The 24,538-nt window shown below is 35.5% G+C and overlaps 1 pseudogene; it reads left to right on the top strand.

Annotated features, from left to right (window-relative positions):
• Window positions 1-22,385: 22,385 nt before the first annotated feature.
• Window positions 22,386-23,516, top strand: LOC149837818 (subtilisin-like protease SBT3 pseudogene; annotated as a pseudogene).
• The last annotated feature ends 1,022 nt before the right edge of the window (window positions 23,517-24,538 follow it).

Below are 24,538 nucleotides of genomic sequence, written 5' to 3' on the forward strand. Positions count from 1 at the left end.
TGATCTTCTCCTGGATGGGTATATAAAGCATGGATTTCTTGATGGAGAAAACCATGATGGGACTGGAAGAACTACCTCATTGAAATGAGGAACCTCGTCGTAACGAGGCTCAGGTTTAACCCTTAACCTGAAAGAGAGAATACCTCATGGGAAAACGAGGTTCAGGCTTAACCCTTAACCTGAAGGGGACGATACCTCATGGAAAAATGAGGTTCAAGCTTAACCCTTAACCTGAAGGGGATGCTACCTTGTAAAAAAAATGAGGTTCAGGCTTAACTCTTAACCTGAAAGGGACGACAACTCAAGGAGTGAGGTTCAGGCTTAACCCTCAACCTGAAAGAGACGACCATACAAAATCCTCGAACGAAGAAACCATGATGGGACCTTCGAAGTTTGGACAAACAAATCCGAGAGGGGTTTGCGAAAGGAAGAAAGGGGGTTCCCTAAAGCTTGGAAAAAGGATGATCTTGGGTGCCTCATTGCTGAGACTAAATCAGCTTTTAAAATAGATGACCTTTCCCAGAAAGTTCAGGTTTGACCCTTAACCTAAGTGGGTGAACCCTTTTTGAAAATATAAACAACGCTAGGTTGCATTAAAATAGATATTGAATATTTATTTCATTCTTGGATAACTAGAAAATTTTGCCAATAAGATGAAACTGTAGTTGATTCAAATGTTTGAAAGATGTGCACGTATGTGCAAAAGATATTCCCTCTCTTATCTAGAGTATTTCCTTCAAAATAAGGTTAACTCCCTGGATTCTAGAGTCAGATTCAAATTTTTATGTTGTTGAGTTTCTTCAAGAAAGCTATCTGTTTTCTTGGTATAAAGAGAAAAGAAATATTCTCAATTTCATAAAAGCAATTAGTGAAAAGATATTAATAAAAGAATTTTGCATAATAAAAGATGATTTCTGGCACTTTTGGCAGTTTGATATCTGGGGGTTTTCCCATGATCTTTTTGCACTCTTTTTGAAACATTGAGCTTTCTTGGGTTTTGGGAAGAAGTTTATTACATCATCCTTCATTTTGGAGATGTCCTGACTTTTCTTTTTTTCGGGAAGGGTACGTCACAAACTTCTTCAACTTGGAGATGTTCTCATCTTTTTTTGTCTCAAGAATTATACTGATGATATTGGCTCATTTGTCAAAAATCTCTTGATGATAGCAGAAATCAAATATCTTTTAGGGTTTGTCAGGAGGTTCGTCGCATCCGCCTTCAACTTGGTGGTGATCTGAACTTTCTCTGAAAGGATCCACCACAAACTCCTTCATCTTGGAGATAATCCTAATCTTCTTTGGCCCCGGGGGTCTAACTCATCCATCATTCTTCAACTTGACAATGATTGAGAAGTCCCTTTTGCAGATATTTAATTGCAGCTTAAATGAATGAGGAGATGTGGACTGAGTAGATTCTTTTTATCGCTCAGGATATTTCCACTGCCTGATTGCCAGAAAATTATCTTTAAACATGCGTCGTAGCTATGATCAATATCAATTCGCTTTTGGCTTTTCAACATCGTTGAATATTTCTTTCGCTAATCATACCAAAGATATTTCTCTTATCCTTTTGGTTGATCAATAGGGAAAAGATTTGAATTTTATACTTTTTCGCAAAAAGCTTCACCTTTTTGGAAAGAATACTAAAGGTAATCTGAGGTGATTCTTTTGTGCAGTAAAATATTGGAATCAACAAATATTTTTAGCAAATTGGCAAAGTTTTTGAGAATCCTTTGTGAAATAATCACTCAATATAGATTTTGATAGGACCTCAAGCTGAAATTTTGGAAGAAAATAACATGGAAACATTGGTTTTATTAAGAACAACATTGGTTCAACCGGATTCAACCTAAGAACCGCAAAGAATATTGGATCAGCAGAGATTCAACCCACAGATCAAATTTTTTTGGAAGAATGGAGTTGGTTCAATAAGGGGTTCAACCTAAAAACCAGGGATCAGTAGGAGTTCAACCTACAGATCGAAACTTTGAAAATGAGATCGGTTCGAAAAGGGGTTCAACCTAAAAATCGGGGATCAATAGGAGTTTAACCTACGGATCGAATCTTTGAAAAACATTGGTCCAAAAGGAGTTCAACCTAAGGATCAAATTTTAAAAAACATCAGTCCAACAAGAGTTCATTAGTAGGAGTTCAACCTAAAGATCAAATTTTAGGAAAACACTAGTTCAATAGGGGTTCAACCTGAGGACTATGGATCAGTAGGAGTTCAACCTAAAGATCGACTTTTGAAGAAAAACATTGGTCCAAAAGGAGTTCAACCTAAGGATCAAATTTTTGAAAAACACCAATCCAACAAGAGTTTAACCTAAGGACTGTAGATCAGTAGGAGTTCAACATAAAGATCAAATCTTGGAAAACATTTGTCCAAAAGGAGTTAAACCTAAGGACTGGAGATCAGTAGGAGTTCAACCTACAGATCGAATCTTGAAAAACATTGGTCCAAAAGGAGTTCAACCTAAGGACTGGAGATCAGTAGGAGTTCAACCTATAGATCAAATCTTTGGAGACATTGGTCTAAAAGGAGTTCAACTTAAGGACTGGAGATCAGTAGGAGTTCAACCTACAGATCGAATCTTTGGAGACATTGGTCCAAAAGGAGTTCAACCTAAGGACTGAAGATCAGTAGAAGTTCAACCTACAGATCGAATCTTTGGAGACATTGGTCCAAAAGTAGTTCAACCTAAGGACTGGAGATCAGTAGGAGTTCAACCTACAGATCGAATCTTGGGATATACTAGTCCAAAAGGAGTTCAACCTAAGGACTGGAGATCAGTAGGAGTTTAACCTAAAGATCGACTTTTGAAGAACATTGGTCCAAAAGGAGTTCAACCTATGGACTGCGGATCAGTAGGAGTTCAACCTAAAGATCGACTCTTTGAAGAACATTGGTCCAAAAGAAGTTCAACCTAAGGACTGTGAATCAGTAGCAGTTCAACCTAAAGATCAACTTTTTGAAGAACATTGGTACAAAAGGAGTTTAACTTAAGGACTGCGGATCAGTAGGAGTTTAACCTAAAGATCAACTTTTTGAAGAACATTGGTCCAAAAAAAGTTCAACCTGAGGACTACGGATAAGTAGAAGTTCAACCTACAGATCAACTTTTTGAAGAACATTGGTCCAAAAGGAGTTCAACCTAAGGACTGTGAATCAGTAGGAGTTCAACCTAAAGATCAACTTTTGAAGAACATTGGTCCAAAAGGAGTTCAACCTAAGGATTGAGGATCAGTAGGAGTTCAACCTAAAGATCGTAGATCAGTAGGAGTTCAACTTAAAGATCGACTTTGAATGGTCCGAAAGGGGTTTAACCTAAGGACTGAAAAGTAGGAGTTCAACCGAAAGATCGCGGATCAGTAGGAGTTCAACCTAAAGATCGACTTTGAATGGTCCGAAAGGGGTTCATTCTAAGGACTGCGGATCAGTAAAAATTCAACCTAAAGATCGTTGATCAGTAGGAATTCAACCTAAAGATCGACTTTGAATGGTCTGAAAGGGGTTCAACCTAAAGACTGCGGATCAGTAGGAATTCAACCTACAGATCACATTTTTGAAAATGACATTGGTTCGAAACGGGTTCAACTTAAGAACCTTGGATTAGTAGGAATTCAACCTACAGAACCACTGGGTTGAGCAGGAATTCTGGTTCATGAAGGGATTCAACCTGTGAGCCACATTGGTTTGACAAGGGTTCAACCTACTAATCACATTGGCTCAGCAGGGGTTCAACCTACAAACTATTGATTCCATGGGAGTTCAACCTAAGGATCACAATTTAAGAATGAAGGGTTCAACTTATGGGTTAAATGAACCATCATAGTTAGCTATATGTGGCCTAATTTTCAGGATTAATCCCTTATCCTGAACGGGGATGAATAGAATTAAGGAGAACTGAAGGGACAAAAATTGATGAAAGATTGATAGAAATAGAGAAAATTGAGGAAAGATTGATGAAAGTTCTGAATTTCGATAGGCCATTATATTTAACTGTATGTGGCCTAGTTTTCAGGATTAACCCCTTATCCTGAATGGGGAAGAAGGAAAGAAATACCTCATTAGAAGGCGGCATCAGTTTATCCCTTAACTTGAAAGGGAAGAAGAAGAAAATACCTTGAAGGTTGAGGTTTAGGTTTATCCCTTAACCTGAGAGGGAAATTCAGGTTTATCCCTTAACCTGAGCGGGAAACAACAAAATTGAGGAGAATTGATGAAATTGATGAAAGATTGATAACAATTGATGAGATTTGAGAGAATTATGGAAAATGATTCAGGTTTGTCCCTTAACCTGAAAGGGAATACCTCGAAGAACAAGGTTCAGGTTTATCCCTTAACCTAAAAGGGGGAATGATAAAGTTTGACAAAAATTTAATAAGATTGATGAGAAATCAATAAAATTGATAAAAATGATAAAAATGAAAAAAGAAAAAATAATATTAAACAACGATTGAGGGAAAAGAATTTGCTTGATCCTGCCTGCATGCAGGGTTTTGAAAAAAATAAATTTTCATAAAATAAACAAAAGAAATACCCCATTATAGCAAGGAAGAAAGAAACATTGAATCATCAAAGATATGGAGAAAATTGGCATTTCATTGATAAGCAAAAACTGATAAAAAAGACTGAAATATTTACAAGTTTTTGACCAAAGGTCACAAAAGACTGGGACTGACTTGCTCCTCTAAGATGACTGACATAAAGGAAGAAAGCAGAAAAACTTTGGACATCATCATTCTCTCGAGTAGTTCGGGAAAGGCTCGGTCAGGACGGTCGGTTGCTCTTCTTCACCTTCTATCAAAATCTTTTTATCAATGCAGTCCTGGATGATGTTCTTGAGAACGAAACAGTGCTTTGTGTCATGCCCCACTGCTTTGTGAAACTTGCAAAACTATTCTTTGAAACTGCCCAATATTGTTGGAGGATAGGCAACTTTTGGCAGACGGATCATATTTTTCGTGAGCAAATATTCCAGAACATTCTCGAGTGTCTGATCCAGAGGGGTGAACTCACGATCGGGATTCCCGTCCTTGTGCTTCGGCTTCTCCTGATTTTTCTCCTTTTGCTGAGGATTAGATTTGGAAGGCTTATCATTGTTGAAAAACTTCCCTTTTGACTTCTGAATTGGGGCCATGATCATTCTGATTACCCTTGTTGCTGAATGAATTGGCAGAAAGAGTGAAATAAGTTTTCTTTTTCGCATCTTGACTGCCTCTTGCCAAAGTGATGCCGTCATAGGTTTCATTTTCTAATCCCATTTCGAGTCATTCAACTCGCACTATTAATTTGATGAAGGATTTATATGGAGAAGTGGAAATCAGACCCTTCAGAGGTTGAGAGAAATTGTTCAGGATTATTGATAATGCGTGCCCCTCTGATATAGGGTCCTTAATCCTGTTGCAGGTGGATCTCTATCTATGAATGAAATCCCTCACCTTTTTATTGTCATTCTGTCTCAGATTGAAAAGATGATTGAGGGTGGGCGAAGCCTCGGTATTGAAGAGAAACCTTTCGATAAACAGATTGATAACTTTGTCAAAGTCTCGCAGTTCAATAGGATTAACATGCTTTGTATACCATCTCGCTATTATTCCTTCCAGACTGCGGGGAAAGCAGATGAACAAGGCCCTGTTGTCTTTCCTGAAACGGCTGCATTCTGTATAGAATGTAGCTAGATGAGCCTTGGGGTTGTCGGTCCCATCAAACTTGATAAATTTGTGAAAAAGATCCTTTTGATTATCATCCCCTTCTAAGCCATCATAAAAGTCCTCATCGGTGTAAGTTTTCTTTCCTTTTTCCTGAGCTTGTATATCTTTGACTGCGCAGGTTACTTCTCTTAGTTGTTCATGCATCAGATCTTCTACTTGGATCTGAGACTTGGTTTTGCCTGTTGACTCATACCCCTCACTGATTTTTCTGGGCTGATATAAGGGATTTTGGAAAAAGGCGGGTTGCTCTTCCTCTGATTCTTCTTCTGCTGACTCTGAAGGACTATCATATTGAACTTGCTTCTTGCTGACTTTGACGAATTTTCCCTTGATCTTGTTTTTGGAAGATTTTTCTTTCGGGTTTTCTTCAGCTTGCTCAGACATCATCTTGGCCATCACCCTCTAAAACAACTTGTATGTGGCCGGATCAACATTGCTTTCTGTTTCCTGGCCCCGCTCCTTGGATGACCTGGGGGAATTTGTTTCCTCTGCTTCACTGTCACTTTGTTATGGAACTGTTTCCTTTCCAGTCCTTGTCTGAATCATGATGGAATGCTAATGCTTTCTGCAGAATAAAAGGAATGGTTCAGACTGAAGAAAGCGAGATGATGAAGGAGACATTTAAGAATTTGAAAAGAAATCTCTCGATAAAAGTTATTTTATATGAGAAGATAGAATTTGACAAGTATATGAAGAAAAAATTTTGAAAAGATATGACAAGACTTGAATATTTGGAAAAATCGCAGGCAGGATAAAAAATAACTGAAGGAATCAGAAGTAGAAAAAAAATATACACCTCGACCTTTGAGAAATAAAAGAAGACTTCAAAACAGACATCTAGGGTTTTCAAAAAAAATGATTCTGAAGAAATATGGGAAGAGAAATATATACCTAGATTTTGAGAAAAGTTTTAAAAGAATGTCCAGGGTTTAAGAAAATTATGAAAGAATAAAGAATGAGAAATACATAATTCTGGATTTTGAGAGATATAGAGAAAATTTTAAAAGAATATCCAGGGTTTTTTAGAAAGAATAAAGAATGAGGAATAGACAATCTTGGATTTTTGAGAGATATAAGGGAAATTTTGAAATAAATATCCAGGGTTTTGAAAAAGGTAAAGTAAACACGAATTTATAAGATAATATCCACAAAAGAATCAAAACTATACAAACAATGGTGCACAGAACAACACTCCCTAGAAGCTGACTCTAAATGCAATATTTGAAAAGGCTGGTAGGACCTTAATCCTAACTCTAAGGTTCAGATCATCTGATTCCAATCAAGGTATGCCGATATACTTAAGCCAAAGCTTGAAGTACGTGGCGTAGAAATATTTCTCTGGTTCTAAGGTAATGGCTCCCTGACATCCTTGAGCACCTACCGATATGCTTCGAACTATGACCCTTAAGTACGTGGTAGGGGGGTGTTAACCCAAATAAGTGGTCCAGTTGTGAGACTCTTTCCCGAACTATGGTTTAGTGAGACAGCCCAGCAACGTGAAGACCGGGACAATATAGGTAGGGATGTTTTTGAAAACATGTTCAACATGCAATAAATCAGATGGCTCTAATGCAAGTCCTAAAGAGATAGATTTTAATAATAAAGAAGCATACACTTGCATACATTGTTTGCATTCAATCCCTAGATTTGAGGAGAGTTGTATTTCAGACCTAAGTCTAAGTGAGCATGAATAGATCTCAATATGGTCCTACCAAACCATACTTAAATCCTATATTCATTATGTCAGCTAGGACAAAGTCTAGGCTCCTAAGGTTTGCATGGAAATGAAGATGACATTTGTAGAATAAAGACATAGATAATATCAAAGCAAAGCAAAGGCAAAAATCTGACCGGATGAAGACAGGTCCCATCACGGTCTCCACTTCTATGATCATTGCAAAAAATTTCCTCTTGTTTCTTTCTTTTCCTTCTCTTTTCCTTTCTAGCTTCTTTTCCCTTTTTGAAGGGGAATCAAAGATAGAAAAGAAGAGAGGAGAAAAGAAAGAAGAGAGAGGAACTCTTTTGCAAAGGTATCACTTGACCTTCATTTTGAAAATATTTTGAAATGATTCACCTCCATTTTTGAAATATTTGCGAGAAAAATGGAGAGACGGGATTCGCTCGTCGGTACGAGGTTCGATCGTTCCTGGCGCCTTTACCAATGGTAATCGAACAAAGGATCGGACTTATGCCCTTTGATTTGCCTAAATATTGTCTAAGAATTTATTCTAAGTCTAAAATGCACATTGAATCATGCTTGTGCAATGTAAATGCAAAGATGTATGCTTTGAAGAATATTTTTAGAAATTTTGGGGTTTTTATCCAAGTGATTTTGAAATAAATTTGAGAATATTGAAGAAATGGTTTTTGAAAGTTGAAGATTTTGAATCTAACTTAGAACTTGAAATAGATCTAGAAATAGAGATTTGAAATTCTAAGACTTGGAATAATCAGAGATTTGAAAATAGATCTTGAAATAAAGAGAAAAGGGGAATTTGGTTTGAGATAGAATTCGAAGTAAAAATGAAATTTTTCAAAGTCAAAATGAGCTTTGAAATTGATTTTGAATCTAGAATTCAAAATTGAGATGGAATTTGAAATGAAATTGAATTCCAGATTTAAAGTTTTAAATCAGAATGAAATTTGAAAATAGAATTTGGATTTAAGAAATCCAAATGGAATTTGAAAATGAAATTGGTTTTGAAATCTAGAATTCATGATGGAATTATATTTGAAATCTAGGATTCAAGATGGAATTGGATTTGAAATCTGGAATTCAAGATGGAATTGGATTTGAAAATCCAAATGGAATTCAAGATGAAATTTTGACTTGAAACCTGGAATTCAAGATGGAATTGAATTTGAAATTGGTTTTGAGAAATCCTGAATCGATCTGAAACCTACCTTGAATTTAGAGAAAATTAAATTTTGAGATTCAGAATCAATCTCAAAACCTTGATTTTGGTTAAATGAATTGAATTGAGAATCACGACTCAATCTTTAGATAGAACTTTGGAGATTTTGAAAATAAAGAATGAACTTGATTTTAGACTTGAATTTTGAAATTAAGAGATGAATCTAACAATTTCAAAGTTAAATTGAACTTTGATATTTGATTTGGAATATTAAATTAAATCTCAATCCTAGAAATGAATTTGGAATTTCAAAGTTGAATTGAACTCTGAAATTTGATTTGAGTTGGAAATTGAAATTTGAATTTAAAAATGAATTTGAATTTTCAAAGTTGAATTGAACTTTGAAATTGGGATATTGAAGTCTGAATTTTGAAAATAAGATAAAATTAGAAATAGAAAGATTAATTTGAATTTACAGATAAGAATTGAAGATTGATTTGAGAAATGAGAGAAATATTTGAAAATATATCTCAAAATCACTTGAATTTTGAAGATAACTTCAAAGAATGATGCAATTCTATCTTAAATGATGAATGAATTAAAAGAATTTGAAAAATGGATATTGAAAAGCATATTTCATTCTTTAAGTGAATTGAAATAAGATTGAAAATATAATATATTCTTGACTATGGTCATAAAATATATTATATAATAATCTATATTTAAATTCAGATAAAGAATAAAATACATTTTTGTGCCTTTATAAAGTTTGAAATGAAATTAACTCTCAATATGTCCTGACTATGGCCATTGATATATATTTTAAGTTAATTTCAAGTTAAACTCTGATAAAGGAAGAAAATATTTAGAAAAATATGTTGATTTTTGAAAAGAGATCCAGTGTGGATCCAATGTTATTTCATAAAAGATGAAAATCCTAAGTTTTGTTTACATTTTGACTATGGCCATAAGTGCAAATCATCAACTTAGAATTTAATCATCTTTTATTAGAATGGTGCACGTGCTATTAGTGTTCCCATTCATGATTTTTTTGGAGAATAAAAGAAGAATGACATGAAAATGAGTAACTCTAGAAAATATGCATGCCTATACATTCTAATCTAAGCTAGAAATGTAAAATTCTCATTATTATCTAGCTATTACAACTTGAATTGGCTTTACAATTATGAAAGCTTCTAATTTAAGAAGGAGGAATTTAACACTTTTGTCTCTCCAACAAAACAGAATTAGTAAAGCAAGGATGTAATCTAAGGAAGATAGTGGAAAATATCACATCAAAATCTATATGCATTTGACTAATGAAGAAATATATGCATATGTGCCTAAATTTAACTAGACATGAATGCCTAGACTAGAAAATATATCAATGTCTTGAAGGATTGAAGACTTGTGCAAAATGGAGCACCCATGCATGACTAAACTGAAAATATACACATGTTGAAGTGTCAATGTTGATATGCAATTATAGAATGTGAGTGCAACAAGATGGCTAAGTGTAAGTGTTGAGCATAGGTGAATGGTGAAGCAAGGGAATGAGTTTGCAGCAAATAGTTGCTTGTAACAGGAGAGTGGTTATACCTATGAACAACAAAGTGAAGAGGGTTGAATAGCATTGCTGCCATGTGGTAGCATCAATGTATATACAGCAGGGTGCAGGTGAAATGCAAGAGGGTGTGTTGGAGTGATAAGTGTTGTAGATGTGAGTACTGGTACAATGTTGGTGTGAAAGCAACAAGTGCAGTGGATAGAGTGAAAGTAACAGCAAATGCGTGGAAGGTGAAACACAACAGCAGGTAAGGAAGGAGTGCAGGAAATGGGCACAATGTGGATGCTACCACAGAGTATATGCAGTAGGGCTGAAGGGATGGTAATGTTGTCGGTTGTTTGTTGGTGACAGAGCACTACCCTACTATAGCAGGTAATGATGACATGGGTAGGTGAATGATGATGCTGAAATGTATATACAGCAGGTGGTTGGAGAATATACAGGGCAGCAGGGGCTATGGCAGGTGAAGCAGTGGAGTGGGTGGTGTTGTAATGGTGCAACAGGTAAGTAGTGGGGAAATGATACTATGTGTTGCTGAGGGTTAGTGTAATGTATGTATAAGTGGGGAAGCAATCTGTTGTATAACAGATGATGATGAGTTGCAATAATTCAATTTCCGTGACTAGAATCCTGCCAATTGCTTCCAACAGCACTTGTAAATGGGTTTCAATAGCACCAACGAATTGATTTTGGCAGTACCAACAGGTTGGTTCCAAACTACGTATCCAGGTATTTCCTCCATGACAGAACATACATGTATATTTCGGAATGTGTATACAGCTTGACATACAGGAGGACTGATGTAAATGTGAGCATACGTTGAGATGAAATACCAATAAGCATATGTGCACACTGAAATAAAAGAATTTCAATTTACAACAAGAATTTAATGTTTTTGCAATTAATCTAAGGAAATTTGATGAAATTCCTCCAATCCAGATCACAATTCATACAGCATCACATATCAAATTCAGTGTGGCAATATAGATACAAAAAGGGGATAATTTCCTATATGTCATACCTTTGGGAAGTAAAAGAAAAGGAGGGGAAATCATGCCTCACTTATGGATATCATGCCTTTCATCAAAAGGTTAAAAACCAAAGTTTATATTATCTATAAGAAGAAGGATTAGCAACGGATTACTGAAATAAGACTATTAGCAAAATTAGGCCAAGAACAAAGATTCAAATGACCAGAGATATGGATGCTGATCCTAATTCCTGAACTAGACTTGTGGAACTTGTGGGTGTTCTTGAGCAAAAGAGCAAGGTTCAGCAGTCGATAAGTGATGCCTTGTCAGAGGCAGAAGTAAAAAAATAAGAGGAGAGGGGGAGCAATGTGCGTATTAGAGAAGGGACCAAAACGAAGATGGTGGTTCATGAAGTTGTTCTGCTTATTTTCTCATGTTCTTTTGAGTTTTGAAGAGAATGGTAAGAGAGTTGAGGTCTTGAAGAGGTCTGGCGTGGGAGGAATAAGAGTTTTCAACTATTGCTGAGTGGGTCTACTGTTAGCCTTAGTGTGTTGGAGACCTCTAATACCATTCATTCCCCTGTTGTACTAGTTTTCTTATATCATGGTCTTGTCCAATTGTTATGTTCAAAGAAGACATTGATGTGTCCCCGATATCTTAAGACATATATTTTGTTTCATAGTATTTCACCCCTGTCATTCCATTTTTATTGTTAAAATGTTGTTCGTTTATCATATTTGGTGATATGTTGCTTTCTTTTTTATCATATTAGGATCGTGTTCCACACCGTCACCACACCATTATCATGTCATATTCTCCAGTTTCATTATTTTTCCCAGTGGTTCTTTGATCTGCTATTAATTTTCTTTCTCTGCTTATATGCATCTATTTATACTCTGATGAAATCTGAATTTCAGTAATCTGCTATTAATTTTCGTTTACATGCTTCATTGTAGAAATTCGCCTGTATTAATTCACTATTCTGGAGATTTCTAGTTTATGACAATTTCAATTTGTTTTACCTGTTGCATCTACTAATTTTCCATCTCATTTGCGCTTACCTGCCTTCCATTTAACATTTAAGAAATCCCTGAAACGTGTCTGTCAATGTTCCTTGTGTGTGAGCCTGTGAACAGGGTTTTGTTCACAGTGAATCTCAATTGAGAGGTTACTTCAAAGGTATGGTGGGCAAATCCTGGGCTCTACCATGATCCAGGCGATGAAATAAAGATATTCAGCTGGCATCTGTTGTGTTATCCCCTATATGTGATCACAAAGAGAGTACATCAATAAGAATCTCAAGACCCTTAAGCCAATAAACCCATTCTGCATAAGCTAGCTAACTTTTAGTTCTATCAGGAATTAGATGGAACTATGCTCACCTTTATATGAAAACTAGATCGCAGTCACCCTATGCTTACAGCGATCCAGACTGCCTGTATCAAGTCCATTTTTTAACATAGTCAATGTTTTTCTCTGTTTTAAGTTCCATTTTCCACCTTATGTTTCTTCAGATTCATCATACTAATCATATTGTTTTGTGTACTCTATGCTATTAGCATCTCTGAAAATTTGATTTTTATATGGCCACAAGATTGCCCGAGATTTTTATATTTGTGTAGATTTTTTTTCCTTGTGATTCCTTTATGTCATAGCATTGTGTTCACTGTATCAAGTGAAAGCCTCTACTACTTCCAACAAGATTTGTTGTCCCTTTGCATATATTAAGGATTTTCTTCAGAAATTGATAATATTCAATGTATTTGAAAGTTGTGATATGATATATATATATATATATATATATATATATATATATATATATATTTCTTTTCTCTAAGTATTTGACTTTGTTCTGTGGAACTGAAGTTGAAGGTATTCGATTGAAACTATCTATACCCATGACCACATTATCTGAACTAGGAAAGCTTGTAAGTATAACTTTCTGAAGACATAAAACTCAAAGGCATTTGAGATGCATAGGGGATAGATGCAGAGTTTGGCTAACATGAAGGGCTTCATAGTGAGCCAACGCTTCATTGTGAGATCAACCTCAAGTTTGATTCACGGTGAATCCGACTTTCAATATATCTCTACAAAAGCAGAAGATTCCGAAGACGCTGAAATCGAGAACCACTAAGCGAATGCAAATTATGGTAATAAAAAGGGGAAATGCCATGGCCCATCCAACACAAAGAAATAAGATATAGCTACCATGAAAAACATATCGAACAAGATGAACGAAACACAATTAAATGTCATCAAAACTGGAGGTTAGATACAAACAAGGGATCAGACATAAATCACGAAAATCAAAATCAAAATAAGAAGAAGAAATAGGATACGAATACAGGGAATTTTATGATTCTAATGCCAATGGTTTGTTACGTCAAAGTGAATTGGTGATATCATTGCAGGATATCACCGATTACTAATGCACGTTGTTGTCATAGAAGCAAACCAACTTGGCAAAATGGTTTCCGCAATATGCACAATTCCTAATGGCAATGGTTTTTGCAATATGCAACAGGAGGCTCATTACCCCCAAAACGACTACATGATGCAGTAGGCATCCAAAATCGATGAATGATCGAAACATGAATATTAAAAGGAAACTGAAAACCAAACGTGAAATAGAAAACAGAAATGAGAAAAGAAATTAAAACAGGACATGAATTAGAATCGTAACCTATAGTGTGATAACGAGGGAATTGATATATGTGAAACCACTGAAACTCGATAATCAATAGAAAGGAAAGTGAAAACAAAGATAAAAGAAATAAATAAATAAACAAAAAAAATATCAGAATGATTAGTTCCTTTTGCTATTGCAACAGGTGGATCGGTCCTATTATATGAGGTCGATCTTACCCTCTATGTTTTTTGGTGAAATGAAATGAGAGGAACTGGACTAAAACAATAAAATGAAACTTCTACAGAAGATTAAAACAAAAGGAAGGAAACTCATAAAGGAAAATTTCAAGAAAGAATGACGTAAAACCGAAAAGGGGACAAACAATGTAAAAGAGAAGGGAAGAAGATGGGCTACCTACCTCTGGCTGCAGTGAAATTGAACTTCTTCTAGCGACTGTAGAGGAGGCGCCTTTGAAGAGGGGTCGATCTTCAGTTCTTAATCGCAGGAACTCTGAAGGAGGGTAGAATGCCTTCTTCAGTAGCTCAGAAGAAAGCAGAGAGAAAGGGGAGAAGAATCGAGAAGAAGAAGAAGGGTGGAGGGGTGAAACGCGTTGCGGATGAAGGGCCTGCGGCTCTCTTTTTATAATGGGAAACCATTTGAAACTTTTCAAAATCAATCCTTCCTACTTTCAAAAATTTTCAAAATAATGGTTGTTTTCAAAAAGGTTTCTCAAAAGAGTGGTTTTCACAAAAACTCAATTTTTAAAAAGGGGCTTTAAAATACCATTTTTTATATTTTCTTTTTCATTTTTCTTATTTTTTTGCTCTTTTCTTTATATTTTCTACATTTTTTTGTATTTTTGAAATAAAAACTTCAAAACTATGAGAAAATGAAGGATTTTAAATTATTTTTGCAAAATTTTAAAAATATTTACAAAAGATGGGTTTTCTGAGAATTCGGGTTATCCTTTGGAAATTTCTTCAGAAAACGGGTTTGGATCAGGGTTTTGAAGAAATATTCAAGTTTTGGGCCTTGAATCGAGAAATACAAAGCAGTGGATCCAAATGGATATCGGATGGACTGTCTTAGCCATTCAGAAATTATTTTTGGCATTTTTGTAATTTCAATTTAAAAATTGAATAACGAGACTCAGATTTGTATTTTGATACTAGATCCGGATCCAAAATTGAGTCAGATATATAAAATGGATTTAATTCCAGTAAAATCTGAGAAATAACTGGAATTTAATTTGAAATTGACTTAATTACTCAAAAAATGGGGGTCAGGGGTAAAAGGAGAATTTTTGCAAAATTTTGAAAAATTTGGGGTGTTCATAAAAAGCAAATCACGATAGGACAAATCTTTTCTGCTTGATGTTCATGGTTGTACAAATCGTGATAGGACACTTCCTCTATAATACACAAGTTGATATTTGTTATAGAAAGAATTATATAATTATAGAATCTTACATTACAACAAAGAATTATAACTGGTTGCAAGCCAATCGGTATCAAGCAAATCGTAATAGCACGTAGCCTTCATACGTACACATTGTTTCAAATAGTGCTCATTTTAAAAAATTACGATAAGACATATCGTTGACATAGATGTAACCTTCATACGTACAAATTGTTTAAACTTTTTATCAATCATTGTGTAAATTGTGATAGGAAGTCCATAAAAGCACATCATAATTTTCACTGTACACAATGCCAATCGCTTTTACGATTTTTATTTACGAAGGCCAAACATTACAACGATTTGTTCAATGGCCTTATACGTGCTCAATCTTAAACAAACGAGGAGACCACGACTATGGCGTATTTGTCGTGAAGTATATCAAAGTTTACACAGAATATAACAATGACAAATATGCCACAGTCGTGCGGTTCCATCTTCTCTGCCTGTAGAAACATATCGATGATGATGGGATCCATACATTCTGCAGCTTCGTCAGCTCTGTCTCGAAGCTTTCTGCACTAGCAAGTTTACCTTGATTTATATCGTTGAAGTTACATCGATTTGTATCATTGTTGTTACCTCGATTTGTATCATTGAAGCTACCTCGATTTATATTGTTGATGTTACCTCGATTTGTATCATTGAAGTTACCTTGATTTGTATCATTGATGTTACCTCGATTTGTAGTTTACTAAGTCTAAATTGCAATAGGACATATCGTTCACATAGACAAGGCTCGTAAAAGCAAATCGCAATAGGACAAATATTGTGATATTATGAAACTTAAAGAATTTTGGTTGTAAGTCGATTTGTATTTATCAAGTTACCCAGATTTGTAGTTCACCAATAAACATCGTGTCGATTTTTTTTTCTTTATCTTTTTCTCCTTTTATTAGTCGTTGTGTAAATCGTGATAAGACAAATCGTTGTACATATATTGTATTTGAATCGTTATACCAGATAGTGTCCTATAGCAATTTACACAATGACATCTATGTTTTATCAGTCATTGAATTTTTCTTTTAACCCTGAGAGATTTTTATAATTTATATACACAGTCTTACAAAATTTGTATACAGTCTTACAAAATTTGCATACACAATCAATAAAATTTGTTACAAATCTTTGTAAATCATATTACTCCTGAGGGGGATCGCGTCGTTCGTTGCCTTCTAGGTATTCCTGCCGACTCAGTTTTTTTCTCTTCCACAATTAGAAACTCCGTCAAATTTTTGCATAGTTCTGTGCGAAATCAAACAAAAAGGTAATGTGAGACCAATATATAAATTGAGTCCCCAATAATGTAGGATAATAAAACATGTTTAAGTGTAGAGCATAGAGCGTCAAAATCAGGTTCTTGTCCATTATATATTGCTTCAATATACTTCATTACAAATACGCCATAATCGATGACATTATTTTGTAAAGGAGCATCGTGTGCACAGTCAAACCTCCACTCACCAATGTCGACACCCAAGACGTCTTTGACGAATCTCTCATATGGTTAATGCAGAAGCAAGTAAATTCTTACCCACCATACAAGATACAATACACTTATAGATAAAAAATTATCAAATGCATAATGTCACATTGTAGACCAATGTGAAAGTCCAATGAGTTGTATCACCATAGTTGTTTTTTCTATAAATCCATCACGTATAAGACCCAATGCTCAGAAGATTCCCATAATGTAGGAATCAATATATGTAAATCGATATTAAAATATCTTACAAATCGATATGGAAATTCCTATTGATAGCTTAGAAATCGATATTAAGAATCATCCTATAAATCGGTATTAAGAATCAAAACACTGTCTTAAATCGATATAATATCTTACCAATCGATAGTACAAATCGTGTTAGGATTGTTATGCCTCATAAACCTTAGACAATAGGTTTCTTCACTTACCTTTTCATTTGACCAAAAGTCTCTGCAGTGATCATCGTTACCCCAGCATTGTAGTCCATCTTGAAATCCAATGTCGTATGGCAATTGGCGGACGAAACTCTGTTGAACAAAACTGTGATAATAGTAAGGTTAAAACATGAAGCAACAAGAGTAAATCAAAAAAGAAAATAAACATATAAGAGAACTGATATACCATGAAATAAGGGTTGACGATACATCTAGTATTTGTTGTTGCGTTGTTTGAATATACATGACGAAATCACATATAGTCTGTTTGCAACAAATATACACGTGTTAACATACATACCCATGACATACGTAACTATATAACTGATAGTGGTTTCATACGTACAAAATTACTGATAGTGTTTCCTTCTGCAAATTCATCTCGCATCCGGTTGATGTTATCTTGGAGCTCTTTTTTTAGTTTTCGGGCAACTTTTTTTGTTGATATTCCACTGACATTAGCATAATATACAAAAAATGATTTGTCGCATTATATTGCAATTCTTTTCTACAGTACACAAAACAAATCGAATATACGACATAAAAGAGACAAACAAATTGTCACGAGGTTTATAAAATATACCACTGATTCACTGTTGTTGGCCGTGTAGTTGCCATTGTCTCCTTCCTCGACATCGGTACCTCCTTTGTGATGAAGTAGGTTATATATTCGGTCCCCAAAGCCATCATTTATAAAGAAAACGTCAGTTCGTCTGTTCCTTACTCACGAAGCAAAGCTAAGCAACACCCTCCTGCAATTGTGAGATGTGTTAGTCATTTATAATGGAAATGTCATTTCACATCTCGCTCGTTTTCAAAATCGTGTGCAAACGTCATGTCAATAAACATCGTGTCGATTTGTTTTTCCTTTCTCTTTATCGCTTTTTATCAGTCATTGTGTAAATCGTGATACGACAAATCATTTCTGACTTGTACCTTAAAGTTATCAAGTAACATGCCAACTTATGCTTTCAGATCCAGGTAGCTTGTATTAATCCAAGCTAGTTGTGAGATATAGATGTAAAAACAAATATCGTGATTTATGTAATGACGTTTATGTCTACCACAACGATTTGCCTTTGTTACTAAAATTATGTTATAGTATAAAACTTAAATCGATGTGGTTGTAAGTCGATTTGTATTTATCAAGTTACCTCGATTTGTACTTTACCAATAAAAATCCTATCGATTTATTTTTTCTTTTTCTTTTTCGCCTTTTATCAGTCATTGTGTAAATCGCGATAGGACAAATCGTTTCGGACATAAGAAGAAGGAGAAGAAAAAAAAACGACATAAGAAAAAGAAGATGTTGATGACCATCTATTTGATCTATTCCTACTGTCGAATCCTCCATCGTTCGCAAACTATCCTTCGCAATCGAAAAAATATTTGTCTAATCTTCGATATACTAAGTCTAAACATCATGTCGATTTGTTTATTATTTTTCTTTTCTGCCTTTTATGAATCAGTCTTTGTGTAAATCACGATAGGACATATCGTTCACATAGACAAAGTTTGTAAAAGCAAATTGCGATAGGACAAATCGTTTCCGATTTATCTCCGTAGCTATACAAATCATGATAGAACACTTTCTCTTTAAAAACAGATTGCGATCTTTTATAGAAATAATTATATAATTACATAATGTCACATTATAACAAAGAATTATAATTGGTTGCAAGACAATCAGTATCAAGAAAATTGTGATAGTACGTAGCCTTCATACGTATAAATCATTTTAGCCTTTTATCAATCATTGTGTAAATCGCTAAACACGATAGGAAGACAGCTCGTAAAAGCAAATCATAATTTCTACAGTACACAATGCTAAACAGTTCTTTGATTTTTATTTATGAAGGTCAAACATTACAATGATTTGTTCAGTGGCACTTGTGTGTTACACTTATTAAAAAAAGAATTATACATCTATAGAATGCCATGTTACAAAAAAGAATTATAGAATTACAAAAAATAATTATCAGGATACAAAAATCATATAATGTTTATTCAGTGGAGCTTGATGACTCAGATGGACTATGACATACAAACCGTCTCTTTCTTTTTCTTGGTAGACTCTCTTTCCTCGGTGGCGTCTTGGTTTCCTGGATCTTATTAAAACCACTAGTAATCATCTCTACCAATATATCATATTGTGACCACATTTGTCTCCCCAAATTCTGTAACTCCTTATTCTCACTCTCCAACATCTCTAACCTTATGGCGAAGACTACCTTCTTCTTTGTGAGATGTGTTGGATCCTTATCGTGTACTACAATTGAAAGAATAGTAGTTATAGTCAGAAGGACACAGTGGCTGTTATTTCTATACTGAGAGACGACATGCTGGGGGACAGGATGGCCCTTACTTTCACGTTGCTTCTTTGCATGGGTTCCCAATAATTTTTGAAATAGTTGGGGTCATATTATCGTTCTTTATAATCATATGCTATGGCATGAACACCTCCTTTGTTTAAGCTATCCAATTGTTTCCTGAAGCGTTTGTGTCAATTCACGTTCTTCGCCCTACCACTATTCGTCTTCTTTCTCACAAACATAGGCTGCTTTGGGGTCGACTATCTTAAGCCAACTTGTAGGAGAACTCAACTACCATGCAACAATTCGGCTTCAGATTTGTTAAACATCCAAATATCGTAGCTAGACAGTCTTATAGCCTTAGCAACAACCTCTTGGTTCTCGTCCTCTCCATACGGTCTCCACACAACATGTACATTGGAGATTGTGGTTTAGGTATAGACATAATTATACTATTGAATGCTAAATGCTAATGCAAAAATGATTTATCCTAACAAAGACAAAATCCTGCATCGATGATTACTTAAGAATGCTAAACATTATGATGATTTACACTAATGACAGTTAAATGCTAAGGCGATAACGATTTGTACTAAGGAATAAAAAATCTTGCAACGCTCATTACTTAAGAATGTTAAACATTAGAACGATTTATACTATTGAATGCTAAATGCTAATGCAATAATGATTTGTACTAACGAATACAAAATCCTACAGCGATGATTACAGAAGAATGATAAACAATACAACGATTTACACTAATGAAAGTTTCATGCTAAGGTGATAACAATTTGTACTAAGAAATACAAAATCCTGCAACGATCATTACTTAAGAATGATAAACATTAGAACGATTTATACTAATGAATGCTAAATGCTAATGTGATAACGATTTGAACTAACGAAGACAAAATCATACAACGATGATTACTTAAGAATGCCAAACACTTCAACAATTTATATTAATGAATGATAAATGCTAATATGATCGAAAATAATTTTAAACTACTTACCTCATTTAATTGCAGACCATCTAAAATGAATAACGCATTATTCTCCTTGACATTTATTGTAGCCCACCGGCCGATCTTGGAAAAACCATAAATCACAGGGCCACACTGAGGATGCAGGGCGACAATATGCTCCCACGTTCAGGCCTACAACAACAATATATTAGTAAGACTATAACCTTCAACAATTTTAGTCTACAACTACTAAATATGTCAAAAATAATTACCTGGACAAATGGTCAAAACCCTCCAACGGATTTTGTACCCTTACTTCCACGGTAAAGTTGACTGTACAAGTGTGTGAGTATAGCAGCACCCCATGCATAGTTGTCGACTTCATCTAAGTCTTCCAAGAAATGCAGCCACGGGTAACTTAACCTCAAACCAAACAAATCCGAAAATAAAGTAAGTCCAAAAAAATAAAGAAGGAAGCTGTGCAACTCTTGGTCAGCTCTTTCAGATGCATATGTAGCGGACCGACCTTCCCATTTATTACGAAAATAAGAAACTTTCATCAATGTGGAATTGCTTCCACCAAAAATGCATCGACCTTAGTCCTTTATCGACATTCCTAGAAGGGCCGTGCACTTGTCCCTTGCGTTATAGTTTGAATCCCGTGCTAGGATAGCACTTCCATGGCACTTAAGACCAGTAATCCACGTCATATCTTCTAAGGTCATGGTGATCTCAAAATCAGAGAACTGAAATATGTTCGTTCGGTGATTCCACTTATTGACCAGATGGGTCATGGTGTTCCAGCACGTTTCAAAATAATGTTGGTTCAGAAGGCCACTGAAGTGCATATTTTGTAATCGGTTCTTCTGATATTCACTCAGTTGTCCATACCAGTACAGAATTACGAGCCACTAACACCGCCCTTTGAGCTTTTCACCTAGTACTATATTTCTCTTTTGACCTCCCTGTAACACAAAATAGCATATTATTCTTATCAAATCATAATTAGTCTCATTTGTACTTCTACACGTTGTTGTACACAATAATCGTTATACATAGTAATCGCTATTATAGTAATCACCATGCATAGTAATCGCTGTCACAGTAATCGCTATCACAGTAATCACTATACATAATAATACCTATTACAGTAAATCATGACAGACATGAGCGATTTACGTACCATGGTCCCTCTTTTCTCTTCTTCATCCCCTCCCTCCTCGAACTTTCTTGTTGTTCCATCATTCTCTCCTCCTCTTCCTTTCTTGTTGCTCCTTCGCTCTGCCGCCTCCCTCTGCTTTTCTACTTCCTTCCTTAGCTCATTCGCCTCCCTCCTCTACTTTTCTACTTTTTCTTTCCTTTCCCTTTCCTTCTTTTCCTCCTTCTGCTTCTTCATTTTCCTTTCCTTATCTTCCTCGTCCTCCTTCTCCTTTTTTTGCCTTTCCTTCTCTTCCTCGTCCTCCTTCTCCTTCCTTTGCCTTTCCTTTTCTTCCTCATCCTCCTTCTCCTTCTTTTGTTTTTCCTTCTCTTGCTCATCCTAATGCTTCTTCATTTGCCTTTCATCTTCCATCTTCATCATTTGTCTTTCCTTCTCTTCCTCATCCTCCTTCTACTTCATTTGTGTTTCTTTCTCTTCCTCATCCTCCTTCTCCTTCCTTTGCCTTTCCTTCTCTTGCTCATCCTGATGTTTTTTTGTCTGTTGCTATATGTAGTTTCTTTTTCTATAGCTTCTTACATTTTTATTTTTTATTTTTGTTTTCTATCTTGTTTGGTTCATGGGTTCAACATTTTATTGATCTGCGTGAGCGGTAATGTTGATCTCTTTGGTCTCTCTCTCTCTCTCTCTCTCTCTCTCTCTCTCTCTCTCTCTCTCTATATATATATATATATATATATATATATATATATATATATATATATATATATATATATATATTAGCCATGCTCTGCTAAAACTACAGAATAGGCCTCTCTATAGCGAGTGCCAATGGTTGCTTCTGCTTTGTTGCTCATGGCATTGCTGATGTTCACAACCCAATTCTGGACAAGTGTATTAGGAGCAAGAGATGTATACATTGTCCACATGGATGCCCCAGCCATGCCAAAGGCCTTCAGCAGCCACCACCATTGGTACACTTCCCTCCTTTCAACACCACTTTATTGCTGCTGATGATGATGATAATGCATCTACTGCAACACAACCAAGCCTTATTTACTCTTATAGCAATGTGATAAATGGTTTCAGTGTTGTCCTCTCCAAATCTCAACTTGAGTTCTGAGAATTGTCCTGGTTTTGTTCATTCTTTCTCTGATATTAAAGGCACAAAGGACACCACATACACGTATAAATACTTGGGCCTGAATCCTGCATTTGGGATCTGACCAGCTTCCAAGTATGGTGAAGATTTCATGATTGGAGTGATCAACACTGGTGTCTGGCCGGAAAGCTTGAGTTTCAGAGAAGACGGCATGCCGGAGATTCTGAAGAAGTGGAAGGACCAGTGCCAAGCTGGTACAGCCTTCAATGCCTCTATGTGCAACAGAAAGCTCATTGGAGCACACTGTTTCAATAAGGGCATATTAGCAGAAGACCCCAATCGCACAATATCCGTGAACTCTGCAAGAGATATTGATGCCCACGGCACACACTGCATCAACTGCTACTGGCAATTATGCCCGCGGGGCTTCATATTTCAGTTATGCTGCAGGCACTGCAAGAGGCATAGCTCCGCGAGCTCGATTGGCGAACTATAAGGTCATTTGACAAGAAGGAATCGTTGTGTCCGATACGCTTGTGGGGATTGATCAAGCAATTGCCGACGGTGTGGATGTGATCTCACTATCCATGAGCTTCCCACACGGTCCTCTCTATGAAGACCCCATTGTTATCGCATCATTTGCAGCAATGGAGAAAGGTATTGTAGTCTTTGTGGCTGCTGGAAACAGGGGACCTGATTTCAAGACGGTTCGCAAAGGCACACCATGGATACTAACGGTCGGTGCTACCACCATAGATCGGAGGTTCTCCGGGATTGTCACTCTGAGAAATGGAGTTTCCTTCATTGGTTCATCCTTGTATGTTGGTAGCTGGTTGCACTTTTGGAGATGGTATTTTTAAACAATATTTTGCAATGAAAACAAGGGAAAATCGTCAACCAAAGATATAAAAACCGACTTTCCACAGAGTGGCGAGTACGGGTTGAATCCACAGCGAACGGGATAAATTCTGATATAATTCTAAAATAACACTTTATTAATAAAACAAAGGTTACAACTATGTCAATATTACAATTTGAACTCAAATAACAATCTAAACTATGAAAATAAACTAAAATAGGAGGCTAAGTCTTCTGCAGGTCTCCAGGGGCAAAAGTGTCTTTTCACCACAAGTGCAGTTGCACTTCATAATTGAATTACACCTGTGTACCTGTTCTAACTTATCAACCTACACAATAAAAACACAAAGTTAGTAATCTAATAAAAATTAATTCTAATTTACATCTACAACTAGTGTTAAACTACTATAGAAATTAAATTACAATTAAATAACTACAGAAAACTAAAATTACACTAACTAACTAAACTAACTAAATAAAACAACTCGAATTAATCTAACTGATGCTCATTCAATTACTACAAGGCTAGAAAACACGAAAACTGCACTAAATCAGACAATTAAATAAAAGACTGTTTTGTCCCTAAAGAAGGCAAAAATGGACTCTGACAGCTTTTCGCAATTTACAATTTTGATAGATCAAACGAATTCCAAAAATTATGAAACCAATTCTATTCTGTAAAAGACAGATCCAAGAAACTGACACATTTTACAGATTTGAAAAATACGTTCTGGATCTCCAGATCTAAGCATTTCAAAATCCGGATAATCTGGGAAATCGCAGGACCCGAAATTTGAAAATCCGAAAAAACTGTTTTTATAAAACGCTTAAAACACAGACCAAATCAACTCGGATCGAGCTGAAATTTGGTCTGCAGACAGTTAACACACCAATGTGGAGAATAGAAAAATAATTTTTATAATACTCAATAAAAATCCACATGAAATGATGAGTGCACGATCAGGTAAAAATTAGGGTTTTGGTTCAGTGCACTATTCATCTATTTGAATCCACCAATGCATTT

Source organism: Nuphar pumila, chromosome 5 (assembly GCF_984573655.1).
Source record: "Nuphar pumila chromosome 5, dmNupPumi1.hap1.1, whole genome shotgun sequence".
In the NCBI taxonomy this organism is placed as follows: Eukaryota; Viridiplantae; Streptophyta; class Magnoliopsida; order Nymphaeales; family Nymphaeaceae; genus Nuphar; species Nuphar pumila.